This window comes from Glandiceps talaboti, chromosome 12, assembly GCF_964340395.1.
Source record: "Glandiceps talaboti chromosome 12, keGlaTala1.1, whole genome shotgun sequence".
Taxonomy (NCBI): Eukaryota; Metazoa; Hemichordata; class Enteropneusta; family Spengelidae; genus Glandiceps; species Glandiceps talaboti.
Window position 1 is genome coordinate 3,066,706 of NC_135560.1, and position 18,276 is coordinate 3,084,981.

Here is an 18,276-nt window from a genome sequence, read left to right on the forward strand (position 1 = left end):
ATGATGGAGCTTCTGAGAAAACCAGCACAGCAACATACTCTACTCTACTCTACTCTACTATTAATGGTTAACGAATGAGATGAGTGCTGTAGTTTAGATATTGCACCGACCGAATGCGTAATGTAAATATTACTTGACCAATAAATTTAGGCCATGTCGAAAACTATCAAATCAATGTTCACAAACACCTGCTTCAAAGTCTAATGATTGGATAGTCATGTACAACTACCTGGTACTTCTTAATCACGTGATATATCTGATCTTGGGAGCGTTTCACATTCGGGCGTTTGCTACCAATACGAGAGCATGTATGACGACAGTGAAGAGGACAGGGGTATCTTCATCATCATCATACATTTAGTACTACCCCGTGTCTGCCATTCGTAAGTTTAACGGATTTAAGTGATATAAAACATTTCATTTTGAGACCAGTCATTAAATTGGCAACGAGATGGACTATGGCGGAGTTATAAGCTTACTCCGGAGTTTTTTATTTAACGAGTTTTGTAGGTTTTTTCTCCAGTACAGCGTAATAGCCGAACAGCACAATTGTACATTAAAATACTCCTAACATGCGTATCATCATTTACTAACAAAGTGAATAATTATATAGAAAACCAACCTTTTCAGTTCTGTGTTCGTGTTTGAGCTTTGCTCATACATTGCCTAGTCACTGGTGAAACAACGTCCAGGCGTGGCAGCACGTGTACTATTCAAATGGTTATTGAGTGACGTAGTTTCATTGTGACGTCACCAGGTGTACAGACACTTTGTAATAAAACTGTCTTGTTCGCTGGAGTTCAGTTCATAGTTTGGCAAGGTTTGAACGGGGATGGGACGAAGAGTTGTACAACTTTGACTTTTGTGACACAGAAAAATTAACATATTTTTGAAAATTCTACCATTTCAGAGAACGAGTACTGAGCAAGAATGTTATGTTAGCAGTGTACTGCATTCAATGCAGTGACGCCGCTACAATCGCCAAATTGGAAGTAATACTGACAAAGTTGTAGAACTGAAAATAAAGGCAAAATGAGGGAAGTACGAATTTGGGATGACACGTCTAAGTGAATATTAATCAAACGGAGGGAAATGTGATACATGTAAATATTGACAAGAAATATTTGATGTACTTTGAACAAATATGGGGATTAAAATGAATGTTTTGCCATCTTCACTTGCTTGATTGGTGTTGTTTGATCTGTACAAGTATGTGCAATGCAATATATTGTAACGTACAGTGCATTATCTTGATATTACATCGTGCCAGTGCAATATCTGGATAATGCACTGGACGAGTGCAATATTACACAATGTCGATGCTGTACGAAGTTGCCGTCGAGAGGAGAATGGACGCTCTCGGGGTATAGCTCGTGATAGGGGAAAGCACTCAACTTGGCAGCTCGAGGTACACAGAATCGTAAGTTGGCACACACTGGATAAACTCACACTTGGTCAGGGTTTGAGGTTCCGTTGATCATGAATTTAATATCCAAGGAGAAAGCACCTTGATACATCTAGATATATTAAAGTTACTAGAAACCTAATTCATACCTAAGTTACGGTATCGGGCTGAACAGTTCTGCAGCACGCCAGCATTCCATGGATCTTCAAGCATCACGACTTCAAGTGTCCGCAACCAGGGCGTCGTATGCATCGAGCAATCAACCACGGACATCGTCAAAACATCACCTAGCTAACCTATCCCTAAGAAGAGCGAGATTAAACTTAATTTCTAACTTTATGAACGTTAAGACATGTCTCCTACGTTAGGACACGTTACTCAATACCATTTATATAGACCAGTATCATATGGCGCCATCATGGTTAGAGTTAGGTTCCAATTGTATTGTCTAATTTTCAAGCAAGTTCGAACAAACAAGTTTCCAAGATGGTAGTTGGAGCGAGATTATCAAATATTGTGCGATGGCTACATACAGGTGTAATAGAAATGATATAATTATGACTTCGTTCTGTCTCCTATAAGACTTGTCCCCAAGTCTTCTGAAGTAATATCAAGGTGCTTTCAAAAAAAGATACAACAATAATATAAGATGCAATGTGTGATGCAACGTTCTCAAAATTATGACTAATTGTCATATTTGAATGTATACATCAAAAATCAAAACTGTAATGCCCGTTTAAAGATAACAAATTGTGGCATTAAAATTACATCAAAATCAAAACTGTAATACCCGTTTAAAGATAGCAAATTGTGGCATTAAATTAAGTAATTCATTGAAATCGTGAGAATGAAATAGTATAAACCAAACAATTATAGAGTGACGAATGCCTCGAAAGATTGAACTTACGAAAACATCGAGATCGTATATTACATGGTAGTAGAGGCATCATCGAATCTTTTTTACGTCAGAAATTCGAAGTCAACCCTGCTTGCCTCGTAACTCTGGCATTTCTTTATCATAGATACTCGTGGTGGGCAGTTTTACAGTTAGCTTACTTTCCAAACAGATCTCTGTATAAGTAGGAAGGTGACCTATGAGCAATCGGCAAACATGTTGTTGTCTTAGAATTCCTTCAAAAAGGTTGAGCTACCAAGAAGTACATGGACGGAGGTTGGTAACTTTAAGTCCAAATTATCATCAGAATTTAGGATTAAGATAGGATCCTTCCAACTCATTAGTAAGGTAGAACGAAAGAAGCCCGTGTAAGCTTTATCGAAAGAATTGGCTTTCTGGCAGCAAGTTTTATACGAGTTGGAGCAATCCTTGCTCGCATGACCCACAATATAATAGATTCAGAAGCGGATGTTAATTCTAAGAGAACATCAGATGACGAATGTATGTGGGGAAAATTGACCTTGGAAGACAGAACAGACCTAGTTTTCTTAACTAACAAGCGACCTAAGCTGAAAAGTATAATAGCTGAAAGAAAAGCTAAGAAATATTGAAAATAAAACGAAAAGTCAACCCCAATATGGGGCATCTCAGTGACAGGGGGCAAGACAGTTTTAGGTAAATAAATCACAGGGGAAGCCTTAGTCATATCGCATTTAGTTATAAGTGCTACCTAAGAGTAGGACTGTCTGAACTTGGCGATTGATTCGTCTAACTTTCAAAATAAATACGTCCAAATAACAAGACTCATAACGATGCATATTGCCGAGGGGGAGAATATTTACGTTTTCGTGTTTTTAGAATGTGCCTTGGCGACTTTTGAAAGATTCAAGCGTAGTGAATTTTCGGAGGCTAAGGAACTTTCCCAATCGTACTAATAGAGATCAAGGTCAGATAGTTCTATTGTCCACGGAGATGCGTAACTCTTACTGCCTGAAATGTTTGAGAAGTCAAGGTGGTGATATACTGCGCTAACAAAGTGCAAGATCGCAACATAATTGACCGAGAAAGTGTGATTTCCTTTGCAATGCGACAAATCTAAACTCGGACGTAGTTGCACGTTGTTGGTATAAAGGTGCACACTCGCATGGTAGGTCCACAAGGCAGAGTTCGCAATCATCGATAACTTTAGTTTGCATCCCAGGACATTAAACTAACTACGAAAGCTTGTGACCCCGTAATAGGACATGGTACGAACAAAGTAATTGTTCCTTTGCGCAGAACCTTGAGATAGCTGAGCTGTCATAAACAAAACTGGCGAAGGCACAATAATTGTATTCGTGGGAATATATCATAAAGGGGTGATCACAATACAACATATCTTTCCCTTGGCAATGATATAGATCGATATTTGACAATTCAATGAATGAATTTTCTTCCTCTGAAATACCTAAATAATCTGGCATTGAATTCAACATCGTATACGAATTTTTGAGAGGTGAAGTGGAAGTCTTAGAAGGAATTACTTTGGGTGTGGGATAAGATGAACGAAAATATGACACAGACGAAAAACAGGGTTCTGTTCGGCTAGGGGAACACGTAGCTGTATATAAAGATATTTCTTGCTTTGATGAAAAATTATACCTTTGTTTTGATAATAATAACTTAGGTCACCGTGAATAATAAAAAATTTGGGGTGGTCTATTTGCAAGGTATCTTTAACCATAGTCAATACATTTCTCAACTGTTGATGACTAACAAATTCAATAGGTAAAAACCCACTAAGAAGGGCATGAAAAGCCGTAAGGTGAGTCTGATATCTAAAAACTAAATTATCCAAGAGTTGGATCCGCTCTGAATTATGCAAGGATAGTTCTCTGAGTCCTGCGAGCATTATCATATTCAATTCATTTCTGGAGATACGTGTCTCCGTAGAATTTATATATGTTTGTATGGAATTTAGTTTATGAACACAGCCGAAACAATATCATGCGTAGAATTAATTTGCTGTCATAAATTTAGAATGCGTCTGTCCGTGATTTCCGAAAAGGACGTTAGAGTCATGTCAATGTCCGTGAGTTAGTCAGTCATGGAAAAAGTAGTCTTCTCGATAATTTCCATCTGTTTTACCAAGGTCTTCATTTGTTTGTCCGTAGAAACACCAAATAATTTATGTGCAATATGGCACCAACAGAGTCAAATAGGCCACGCTTTGTACGTGCTACTTTAGTCATGGTGTCATCAGATTTGCCAAGTAAAACAATTTCTTTGGCCATGGCTTTCACTTGTGACAAGAGTTCTCGAGCTCTATTGTGAAAAGAGTGCACAATATTTGCATGAATGTTGCAGGACACGTTACTCAATACCATTTCTATAGACCAGTATCATGTGACGTCATCATGGCTAGAGTTAGGTTCCAATTGTATAGTCTAATTTTCAAGCAAGTTCGAACAAACAAGTTTCCAAGATGGTAGTTGGAACAAGATTATCAAATATTGTACAATGGCTGCATACTGGTGTAAGAGAAATGATATAATTATGACAATGCAATCGTGTACTATTGAAACAAAGGGTTTGCACACGTGAAGTGGTGTAAACTATACTATACTATACTGTACTGTACTGTCTTGACTATACTTGACTATACTATACTATACTATACTATACTATACTATACTATACTGTACTACACTATACTAACTATACTATACTATACTGTACTGTACTGTACTGTACTGTACTGTCTTGACTATGCTTGACTTGGCTATACTACTATACTACAGTTTACGCTACTATAATTTGCTTTCCTATACTTAACTATACTTTGCTTAATATTTCTGTAGTTACATGTCTTTAAGTCCCTGGTGGAAAGAGACAGCCTTAGGATCGAAGCGAATTTGCCAATTTTTGGATTGGTATCTGATGACGTCTTTAGAACTGTTTACTAAGTTTACTATTATAGTATTTTGTCGAATGGCGAAAATTGTCCAGTTACAATGCAAAATGGAATTGTTGTTGAGATAGCTGCATCCCTTAAAACTGTCTAAGCTTAAAAGTCCAGTGTTTTAATGTATATACACTACTTTCAGATGAGAAATTGATTTCTGAAAGAGATACAATCCCTGCTGTATGTGAATTATAATATATGATATAGTCTTACAACTAGAATATCACTGAATAATTTGTTGAAATATTTATGATACGACATTCAGCATTACATTTTAGGCTAATAACGTAGTTGGCAGGATTGCTCAGTAGACATGACAGTCATTATGGAAACATTCCATCATGTTGGAACTCATATTTGTTATTTGTGACCTATCATGTAACCTAACCATAAGAGTAGAGGCCAGATTTAAGCTGAATGCCTTTCGTAAGGGCAAAATCTTTAGATTTTCATTTCTACACACAGTAATTGTAACAGAACATAGGCGATTAGTTATGGGTGAAGTATGTACCAAATCCTATTGAATTTGAAGTATGCATATGAAGATACAACCTAATTTCTGAAAATCATTAATTATGCAAATGAGTCATCAACAGTAAAAGCTACATCACAAAACTTTTTAGAAGCTATGCACTTTGTTATTGTTGACGAATGTAGCAAATTATATTGCATTTGAAACGTGCATTCTTAAGATTTAGCTTAATTACTAAAAACCCATAATTATACAAATGCGTTATTAAAACTAAAAGCTACATTATGAAAACTTTGTATGGTACATGATCATTGTTACTATGAACATATGTACCAAATTATTTTTAATTTGAAGGGTGAATTCTTAGGATATAGCCTAATTACTGAAAATCCTTAATTATGCTAATGACTCACTAAAACTAAGTGTTACATCAGTAAATTTTATGAGACATGTGCACCCTGGCATCATTAATGTACACATCAAATTACCTTGAACTTGAAGCTTACACTTACTGAAAATAATTAATTATGCAAATTACTCATTAAAACTAAAGCTATATCAACAAGCTCTTCAGTACATGTACCCTTTCTTATGTTTGAAGTATGTTCCAAATTAAATTGAATTTGAAGTGTGTATTCTTAAGATATAGCCCAATTACCCAAAACCGTTAATTATATAAATAGCTCATTAATATTGATGAAATGTTTACCAAAACCTAATCAGTTCTAGCCATTATCCTAAAGAGTATCTGCACCAAATTTCAAATTGAGCCAGCCATTTTTGAGACAAAAATGACAGACAGACAGACACACACACACACTTTTCATCCTAATATTTAACCTTCCTTATGATTTACCTTAGTGTCCGGTTAGTAAAATAATAATCATTAAGATTTTTGTCCATTTTATGAACAGAAGAGAAACATTTTGAAAGTTAACATGTTTAATTTGAAAAGATGCGTTAAGTATCATGATTCAATTTGATCACAAATACTTGACTATATACCTAGTTGAACGATTCATTTTGGTACACTTGTCAAAATATGGTGAACAGATATCCTGACAAATTGTCACCATATTTGAAGATGCTATTTGTGGTCTCAATTACAAGATAGCCATCAACACCATTAACAAAGGACGCAAGCATGGTGTTCATTGTGATTTAGATAAGTTTAAGGCAGAAAACATTGTAATCTTGAAGGCAAACATTTATCTGTACAAAAATGTATTTTACATAAAATATAACATTATGAAAGAACGGTTTTATCTCTTCATAAGTAGTGAAATACATTGCATAACATCAAAAACATATGATTATACAGTTTGATGAAATATTTATTGACAAATTTAAACCGTTTGAAGCCGAAAGGCAGTTTGTAATGATTTATGTTGCAAGCCATCTTGGAAAATGGACATATTGGATTTTTCGAGTGACCTATATATAGTGTTATTTACTGACTAAGTGACCCTTAGACATCTCCAAAGGATGCAAGTAGAGTGTTTCATTGTGGTTAAGTTAAGTATACGGCAGATAACATTGTAACCTGAAAGTCAGACATTTAGCTGTGCATAGAAGATCAAATAAAAGTTCAAATTATGAAAACATTTAAGGTTTTAGCTGTTCATAAGTTGTGAAATACGATTCAATGTCATCATAAACATATGAATAAACTATTTATATATGATAAGACCGCTCATTTTGAAGCTGAAATAATTTAGGTTGGCGACCATCTTGAAAAATGGCCGCCATATTGGATTTTCGAGTGGCTAGCATTATTTTCTGGCTCATTGATCCTTACCCATTGGCTGTAACAATGTCACACCACAACAACTATGGCAAAGTAAATGTGACGGTAAATTTATAACATTTATAATATATTTACTCACTGGCAATCTTAAACTTATTATATTACGGTTTGCTGTACTTCATTGAATGTCTATAATACTGAAGATTGATAACAAGATGTCCAAAGTTTTAATTTATACTTGATAAGTGACATTGGGAACAGAAACAAGATGAATCAATTCAATAACACGTTTCTGATGCTCTCCTATTGCCATCATGTTGAACTTTCTGTGCACCCATTTTTACCTCCCGTAAGGGTACGGGAGGTATTAAAAGGGGGATGTCTGTCTGTCTGTCTGTCTGTATGTCTGTCTGTCTGTCTGTCTGTCTGTCTGTCTGTCTGTCTGTCTGTATGTCTGTATGTCTGTCTGTATGTCTGTCTGTGTCACCATTTTCTTAAAAACAGCAGGCTCAATTATACTGAAATTTGGTACATGTAATGTTTGGGGTATTGGCTAGAACTGATTAGTTTTTGAAAGAGATCTGTTCATGTTAATTAGGGAAATTTGCATATACCGGAGTTTTCCGAAAACTAGCCTTGGGCCACTATTCGAAAAATCAGCATATTCGGAACCACAACAGAGGAACTAAATAGAAGCTCAGGGCGATTATTTGGCAGTCAACACTCAACAGCCATGTGGCTATATCATAACTAATGGGGACATACCAGTTTAGGGACACAACAATTAGGAAGACAAGAATAATAATTTCATTTTATAATAATTCAAATATATCAAATGAAACATTTTATTTGCTATCATTCTATCAGCATTGATTGTATTGTTGTGTCAATGCCTCAAAAATAACCATTACAAATAGAATAGAATTGTCAATTGACTGAAACCAAGCATGTCAACTTTATATTTATTATTATAAAGTGGATATTGTTCAACTAAAAATAGTGTACGTCTGAATATACAGATTCATAGGCAAGATTCAATGTTTCACATTAGCGGGACTTTGGACCACTATTTTTTTTTAGCAGGACCACTGCATTTTTTTCATCACTGGTCCGGGGACCACCAGTTCACAAAATGATTTGTTCACCCTGGATAAACTTGACATTAGCCTTATACTGATCGTTAAATCTCCATGAACTCATATATACATGACATTACACATTACTTCAACTCTCACTCGATGTAATTCACTTTGTGTGCACACTCATCATGCAAATTACCCTGACCTATTTTTAGACCCAGTGTGTCGCATTGACAGTGACGTCTGCGGGTCTCCATGAGTCATCTGCCGACTTGTTGATCGATCTCAGCACAAACGTGTATGTACCTACCTTCACGATCACATTCTCCTCGTGTAAAAAACATCCATTTTTTATTGGCACTCTAAGTTTATGGGTTTTTTTCAATGGAACATTCGAACTAAATAAAAACTAACATTACCAATATAACAAGGCAAAATTCTTGCTGTAGTGAATCTGAAAAACCCATTAGACGCCCACCGGCCAAATGATCGCCCATGGGCAACTTTTCGGATGGGCTTGTTTTCGGAAAACTCCGGTAAATGGCATCTACTAATTGTGCAATATACAAAGTGTATGTAAATAGGTTTCCAAAGTTTCTGACTTTTTGCCTGCAAATTACGTAGTTTTCATAGGTGATTAAAGATTTGTATGACATTTTTGACAAAAGTACGATATCTATTATGAAAAATTGATTTTTTTTGGAAATTTGCGATGAGCATTTTGCTTCGAGTCTTTGGAAAATTGCGTCACTGCCGGAACACGATCGCAGCGTCCATGTTTTTAAACCATGCCTGAATGTTGCTTGGTAGGGGGACGTCAACACTTGAGTCTACACTGATTTTCTCACAAAAGATTTGGAAGTTCTAATCAGCTTGCTTCTTTTCAACATACAGAGAATAAGTTTCCAAACGTTTTCTTCTTCCATAAGGAAGGAGATAATATAGGGGCAGAAATGTCTGTGTGTTCATTACCATATTTTTTTGAATATCATTTTATTAGGTAATTTGCATAATTGGTGATTCCCTTACAGGAGGCATTCAATTTAAATCTCGTAGATTTTCGATGAGAAATTTAGGAAGTATGATATTAACATCGAACTTTCTAATTTTACCGTGTTGTTCTGCAATTTCTCCCAATATCACGCTACTGCTGTTTGGTGTGAGCCATGTGATCGTGTAATTAACGCAGTATCTCGGGAAATATACACTTTCATTGAACACATTCATCAGGTGTAATAAAGTATGATTTATAACAATATTATGTAATCTATAAGCCTACGGAAATAAATTGTTGGTCTTCAATACTGTTGTTCACATCTAGCCTTCGTGTATTACTTTACAAAATTGTAGTAACACCGGTGACCTTTACATTGACCTCTATATATTCAGTGCACAGTGAGGGCGCAATGTGTGGTTTGACCAGGGAGTTTGAATTATATTTATGATAGCAAGACGATACCCTTACGGAAGAGCATTCAGTTTAAATCTGGTCAATGATGTCTTACTACTGCACTACTCTCAAACTCACGAAAAACGATCATGAATGATAAGATGTTGTGTCCTGGTGTATTGTATTACATTTATACGATGTCTTTTGTTGGCTGTGATTACGAGTCCTAATGTTGAATTGAATTGAAAGTTATTTCACTAGATAAGAAACATAAATTACACTTTAAAGAACATACTAGTATAACGTTATGAGCTGGTACCACATAATGGGAATTTTTACTTGCGATAGCAACGTTTACGTACCGGCCCATATATCGCCGCGCCGATGAATAACAAAAACAAAACACGTACGCATACGTACAACGGTACTATTACTATAGTACGGTGCAGTTCCTTTTAGATATATTCATGACCTTATTGTATGACTTTGATTTCCTTGTCAGTGAATGAAGACCAGTCATTTATACATGCAAAATATAATGCATTGTTCGCAAGGTTGAGAGCAGTTGGATGTGACTGAGAGTGAGAACACAGCCAGAGGTTCGTCAGCCTGTATACTACACAGTTGATTATCCAACTCATTTTTCTGATCATTGTATGATTTCTGTTGGGTTTAGGCTACCACATGTACATACTCAGACAGATGTAGTGAATACTTCAATAACTTGTAGTTCTAATCTTAATGATTCACACCAATCTTTTGTGTGGTCAGATCCTAACCATTTTGTCAAGAGTTTGACAGATTCAGTAGTCACATGTAATTTCAATAACTTAGTCAGTAAGAATTATGAAACTGATATGACTGGTATTAATTCATTAGTTAGCGACTTTACTGATACTGTTCACTCTGCTTGTAAGCATCTCAGAAAGAAATCACGCAATAACAAGTGGAAAACTAGTAAGCCTTGCAATTCCTGCTATCTTTTGAAGAAAGAGATCATTAGGATTGGCAAATTACTGCACAAATCTCCAAATGATCCAGAAAATATACACAAACCAATTGCGTTATAGTAAAAGGAAATTTAGAGAAAATACGCTGTCTGTTATTGCCGATGCTGAGAAAAATGATCCTAAAGAATTTTTAATACAATTATGAAAAGTGAAATATTTCCATCTGTTTGGAGTAAAGGTTTCATTGTCCCTATTCATAAGTCCGGTTCAAAAGATGACCCTTCAAATTATAGAGGGATTACTATAAGTAGTTGTGTTGGTAAACTTTTTACTGTTATTTTAAATAATCAAATTCATATTTTCATTCAGAAGAATAACTTGTTGAATTGTGAGCAGATAGGTTTTCAGAAAGGTTGTTGTACATCAGATCATGTATTTGTTTTAAAGACATTGATTAACTTCTACAAACTAGATCAAAACATGTGTTTGCTTGTTTTGTAGATCTAAGAAAGCTTTTGATAGTGTTTGGCATTTAGGATTGTTCTACAAATTATCAAAACAAGGTTTCAGTAGTAAATTTTTGAATGTCATCAAGTGTATTTATGATAATATTCAGTCTTGTATCAAACTCTCAACTGGTCATACTGGTTTCGTTTCTTCTCGTATTGGTACAAGACAAGGTTGTAATCTAAGTCCCACACTGTTCAACCTATTCATTAATGATTTGCCAATATTACTTCACAGAAAATGTATTGATCCTCCCTTTTTGCTAGATAAGAAATTATCGATCCTTGTGTTCGCTGATGATATTGTACTGTTGTCAACTTCTAACCATGGTTTACAACATTCACTCAGATTACTTGAATCCTTTTGCAACAAATGGCAACTAACAGTGAGTCTTAAAAAGACAAAAGTTGTGGTGTTCAATGCTAATTTTAAACCACTTAAATATAGTTTCTTTATTTATAATGAAAGAGTGGATATTGTTGCATCATACACTTATTTAGGTATTTCATTAACCCCTTCAGGTAATTTCAAAAATACTAAAGTAGCTTTGAAGAACAAAGCTTTGAGAGCTCTGTTTGCTTACACTAACGTACTGAATACACATAATGGAGCTTCAGTTGATGTTCAATTGCATCTCTTTGACTCTTGGTCAAACCAATATTATTATATGGATCTGAAGTTTGGGGTGCCTACATATTCCGTAGAGTTGATGTTGGCAAATTCAATGAATACTTTCTTAAGCCTGTGATGAATGATATTGAATCAACACACATAAAAGCATGCAGATATATGCTTGGAGTTAACAAAACATCATGTATTCATGCATGTTTAGATGAATTGGGTCGTTTTCCATTATTAATTACTGTTATTGAAAATGTTCTCAAATATTGGTTTCGGTTAAAACAAGTTAAAGAGGCATCTTTACTTGATTATTCATACAAATTAGAAATGAGGTTGCATGAAAAACACCAGTCCATATATCTTGATTTTGTTCATTCAGTATTTTCATTTTGTAACTGTTCCCATTTTATACTTGGTGAGAATTATAAATCGCCTACTAGAAAGAAATGGAAGAAATCTGTGGCAAGTAACAACAAACTTCATGTTTATTCAAAAATTAAGTTAACTTTTCAACGTGAAAAAATATTTATCTATTGTAAGAAACAATTTTGATAGAATAGCTGTTACAAAATTAAGGATTTCAAACCATATATTGCCAATTGAAACTGGCCGTTACAAGAACATTGTTGTCAAAAATGTTGTTCAAATGCCCGCTTCCTATTCTCAGCACAGGAAAGCTTGCCATCCTCGACTTCACTCGGCTTTCGTGATCCCCTACATGTGCGGGATATATATGTACATCCGTTTCCACGGCAAATAATAAACTAGAAATTTAAACCCTCATAATAATGCTATTACGCATGAGAAAGTTTATATACTTCATGGTAAGCATCGTAACAGTTTAATAACTTTAATACAGGGAAGTGATATGGTATTATTGGCCTACTTCGTCCCTGGGTAAAGTGTATACATTCCTGTTTCGACCGAGATTGACAGATGCACCATCGATCTGTTTTATTGATAGCTTGAAAGACAATAAAGATATTTTGAAAAAGCGTAAAGCACTTTGTGGTAGAGCCAACTTGTTATTGAGAACGTTTTCTGCATGTACTATGTCGATAGTCAATCTAAGTCATGATGTATACCTTACATAGAAATCATTTGTAACGATATACCTGAATATATAATGCTGCCATTAACCGTTATGGAGGAGATGTAACAGTCAAGTCTCTTACAAACAGGTGGCAATATTCACTATATAATACTCTCCTCTACTTTCAATCCATACCCAATAGATACAAATCAGGCCATAACACAAAATATACATGCAAGCTATTATAAGCTAAGCAATACATAGAAACCGGTATTGCCTAAGGGACGAAGACAGGTCACATGTGAGTTTCTTCTCATGAAATCAATATACTTCCTTTAAGGCGGTACAAGTACCTGCTGTACAGCTAAATTGTTAAAACATCCTGGCTATGTTGTTGATGGAGCTCACATCTGACAAGAGAAAATATCAAAATTTGATAAACTAGAGTTGAATCCACACGTTTTAAAATTTTAGTGTTTGATGTTTACATCATGAATCTACATCACATGTAGTATATATTATGTAACCGTACATGACGAAAAACGCATCTACTATGGGGGTGGGGGGAGGGGGTGGTATGATGCATTCCTCCACTTGGTAATTTTGATGTAAAATACAAATAGGAAAACATGTACAGGGTTGATCCCATTACTTTATACTTTATACTAATTACTGACTTGATGTCAGTAAATAGCGAAGTGAATAATGAAATAACCTGTGCCATGATGATTGATAAATGTGGTCGTTCCTTGACAAACTCTGCTTTCTTATTACTAATAACCTAACTATATATTTCTTTACAGGGATTCGCCGGTTACAAGTCACCCAATATTTGAAATACTATCAATATGATTTTCTTATTTACGAAGTTTATATATTTAGCTATTTATATCATATTTGTTGCAATCATGCCGACAATTTCAACAAAACTGTACCAGGTAGGCCACAACATTATAATCCCTGTGTCATAAAAACTGACAATGAGACAACTGCTGTGAGCAGTCTTGTTTTTAACGAAACCCATTGTATAGATGATATGAATGAACGCTAATTGTAAAATAATCGATGCATGATGAAATGTCGGTACTTCACAGTAAAGACCATAATTTTAAGAATGAATACGATTGTAGTTAATTTATTTATAGCGAAAGTGAGCGAGACAAGACCAGTCTGAAACGAATACCTATTTTGACGACAAATACATTATCATTTAGCACATCCTCAAATAACAAACAAACAAACAAACAAACAAACAAACAAACAAACAAACATAAATAAATAAATAAATAAATAAACAACCAAAGAAACAAACACAAACAGCAGAACAAAGAAACAATAATCAAATAAAGTACCATGAATGAATGAATGACTGAATAAATAAATAAATAAAATCAAACAATTGATAAATACATCAGTTACTAGTGCAACACTTTGAAACAAGTATGTAAAATAGAGCTAGTGATATATTATGTAATTGTAAACGATGCTAGAACTGGAATAATTATACTGTCCAGTAAAAATATAAATAGCTGACGTCATGGGATTAACCCTTCTATGATGTCATGGGATTAACCCTTCTATGATGTCATGGGATTAACCCTTCTATGATGTCATGGGATTAACCCTTCTATGATGTCATGGGTTTAACCCTTCTATGATGTCATGGGTTTAATCCTTCTATGATGTCATGGGATTAACCCTTCTATGACCTAAATCCATATACTATACTGAAAGTGTAGGAAATCTATTATGTTATGATTAATGAAGAAAAGAAGAATATAGCAGCTAATACGAACTAATAGGGAATTAATTGAATCGTTTATCTCTATTAATTCTCTCCATTGTTCCAAGATGAAATATGACTTGTTCCTCTTTTTGTCTGAGAAGATCTTCATTTTCAGTAGCCTTAGAAACACCCGAAATTGAAATATCAGGAGTACTATGGCGATTGTTATCAAATTGTACAACAACTGGATTTACGTTGTTGCCTTGCCGTGTATATCACTTTGCTGATCATTAAAAGCCGTTGTACTGAATTACTACTAGATAGCAGAGCCATGATAGAAGATACACTACCCTAGGAATGGTGGCTAGCAGATCCACGACAGAATACACACGATCCTGGGAATGATGGCTAGCACAGTAACGATATAATATGCACGACACTGGGAAAGGTAGATAGCAGAGGCACGATAGAATACACACGACCATGGGAATGGTAGATAGCAGAGGCACGATAGAACATACACGACCCTGGGAATGATCACTAACAAAGCCACAATATCTATACACGGCGCTGGGAATGATGGGTAGCAGAGTTACAATACACCATACACGACCCTGGGAATGATAGCTAGCACAACCAAGACAATATCCACTACAATGAGAATGATGGCTAGCAGAGCCATGATAGAATATACACTACTCTGGATATGATGGCTAGCAGAGCCATGTCAGAACATACACAACCTGGGAATGATGGCTAGCAGAGCCATGTCAGAACATACATAACCTGGGAATGATGGCTAGCAGAGCCACGATAGAATATACACTACCCTAGGCCCTGTGGATGATGGCTAGCAGAGTTTCGGTACAATATGCACGCCCCTGGGGATGATGGCTAGCACAAGTACGATAAAATATATAATCCCAGGGAATAATAGTTTGCAGAGCAATGATAGTTTGCCAAGCTCACCTCTCCGTCACATCTATTCTCTCTGCTTCATTGTCATCTCGATGTGGCAAAGTTTGTTTCCATGTTAGGTAGTAGAGACTCCTTTCCACTGTGCAGCTTATATGTTTCCTTTATCCTCCTCTATTGCCTATCATCATCATCATCATCATCATCATCATCATCATCATCATTATCATGATTATCATCATCATCGTCGTCGTCGTAACCACCACCACCACCACCACCACCACCACCACCATCATCATCATCATCATCATCATCATCATCATCATCATCATCATCCCCACCACCACCACCACCACCACCACCACCTTCTACTACTACTACTACTACTACTACTACTACTACTACAACTACTACTACCTCCTCCTCACCACCACCACCACCACCACCACCACCACCACCACCATCATCATCACCACCACCACCACCACCACCACCACCATCACCACCACCACCACCACCACCACCACCACCACCACCACCACCACCATCATCATCACCACGGCCGCCGCCGTCTTCAATCTTCTTGTTCGTTAAAAGGGGTCAGTTTTTATCAGTATCGCTAAAGATGTTGTTCAATACGTCATGACAGGTACACATGATGATGATAATCCCAAACACTATTATGATATTATAGCTTCCAGCGACTATGATATAAAAACCCTTAATTCTACATATGCACTATAAACCTCTGAGTTACTATACCCCAACGACTACAACCTATGTTCGCCTGAGGTACAACACTTTTTTGACGTGTTTTATTAATTAGACAATTCCCCTTGACGCCAGATCTTTCCAAATGAGTTTAATTCATTTTCATTTTTTGAGATTGAAATCTGTTATCTCCCCTGGCGGTTGAAGATAAGAATAACCCTATTTTAGCACCTATATATGTCATGGATAATTTAACAGCCCTAATGCATTGCTTGCACACACTTATCTCTAAATGTTCGTTTAAAGTTTAGATGAGAAATTCTCCATTTTAAAGCGATTTTGATATCCGTTTCAAAAACATACGAGTTCATGGCCCGATAAATACAAAACAATGCATTTGATTGACGTGTGTAATAGTTTCTGTGCTTGAAAATATGGCTTTCTCCAAAGGTTGACTTTGAGACGTGAAACCTAACTACGGTTGAGGCACATACAATTGTACTGTTTTGGCGTAGGTTAAGATCAGATAATTTGATCAGAGTTTAAGTCATTATAAAATGACTAATTACAGGCGTTAATACAAATGATGTCTGATCAACTCCAATGTATTTGTAGATATTACATACGTTCTATGTACATACATTTTACATACTATTATCTTAATACATGTTAAGAACGTTAAGAATACAAACAAAACCCAAGACATTTTACTTCAAGGCACCTTCTACTTTATAAAATACTACTAAATGTCACCACATTGACCATATCGTGTTGTCGATTGACAAGGCACATTTTAAGGAAGTTTACATTCAAATGAAATGAATCTAACCTATCAAAGGTTAAGGGTCACACAGTCATCTCTAAATCCGTACACAAACAAAGTCAGATTGACAAGAGCATTACTGAAATCCACTTTTCTTATTAAAACTGATCCTGTTGCCATAGTAAAATGAAATCTCCTGGCACCAAATCAGTGACAGCTCAGTGATGTCAGGTTAATGAATGACAGCCTGGCATCACCAAGATGGAGAATTGCTCGTGAAAAGGACAAAGGTCAAAGTTTTCACTTAATATCTTATTCAACAGGTTAAAAATCGATATATGTTATAAAAATAATATTTGTATTACTATCAATAGTATCAGTTACAATACACAAATAAGCTTCTTCGACATAGGAAATACTCCGACATTCCGACTATCTTAAAGTTATACCATTGCTAACATGTACACATATATTATCGTCCACAGATCAATTCAAACTCACAACTATGCAATAAAGAAGAATTTATCTTGATATACCTATTTTGATGACGTCATGGTATAACACTTCTATTCAAATAACACAATGATGGTTGTACTATGCAAATTAATGACACTACAAGTTAATCAAAACCTAGTATTTTGTTAATGAATACTAAATTGAGGCGTCTTAACAACCCTAAGGGTACTGTTGTACTTTTAAGATACACTAACGCACTGTTAACAGTTTTACGACTTTTGGCAGTTCGCCAAGTGTTTCAGGACAAAAATGTGTGGGTGCAAAACTTGATGAGATCTCCGAATTTCGCTATTTCGAGTTAACAGCTATGGCATAATTTACGAGGGCACTTAGAACCTCAATTATTGTAAATATTGTTGTAATAAATAACGACTTGAATGATTAATAACCAAGTCACTACGTTCTCTTTGTGATATTAGTTATAATTATATTGAAATCTTGAATATTTTAGAATAAACGCCTACTATTTATTTAAGGCAGATTGATTCGAATAAATGTTTGAGTATAAATTAATAAATCAGTCATTGTGGGTTGGGAGAGATAGAGAGGGTAGGGGGGTAAGGGGCAGGCAGGCAGACAATCATACCGACAAACACAAACAT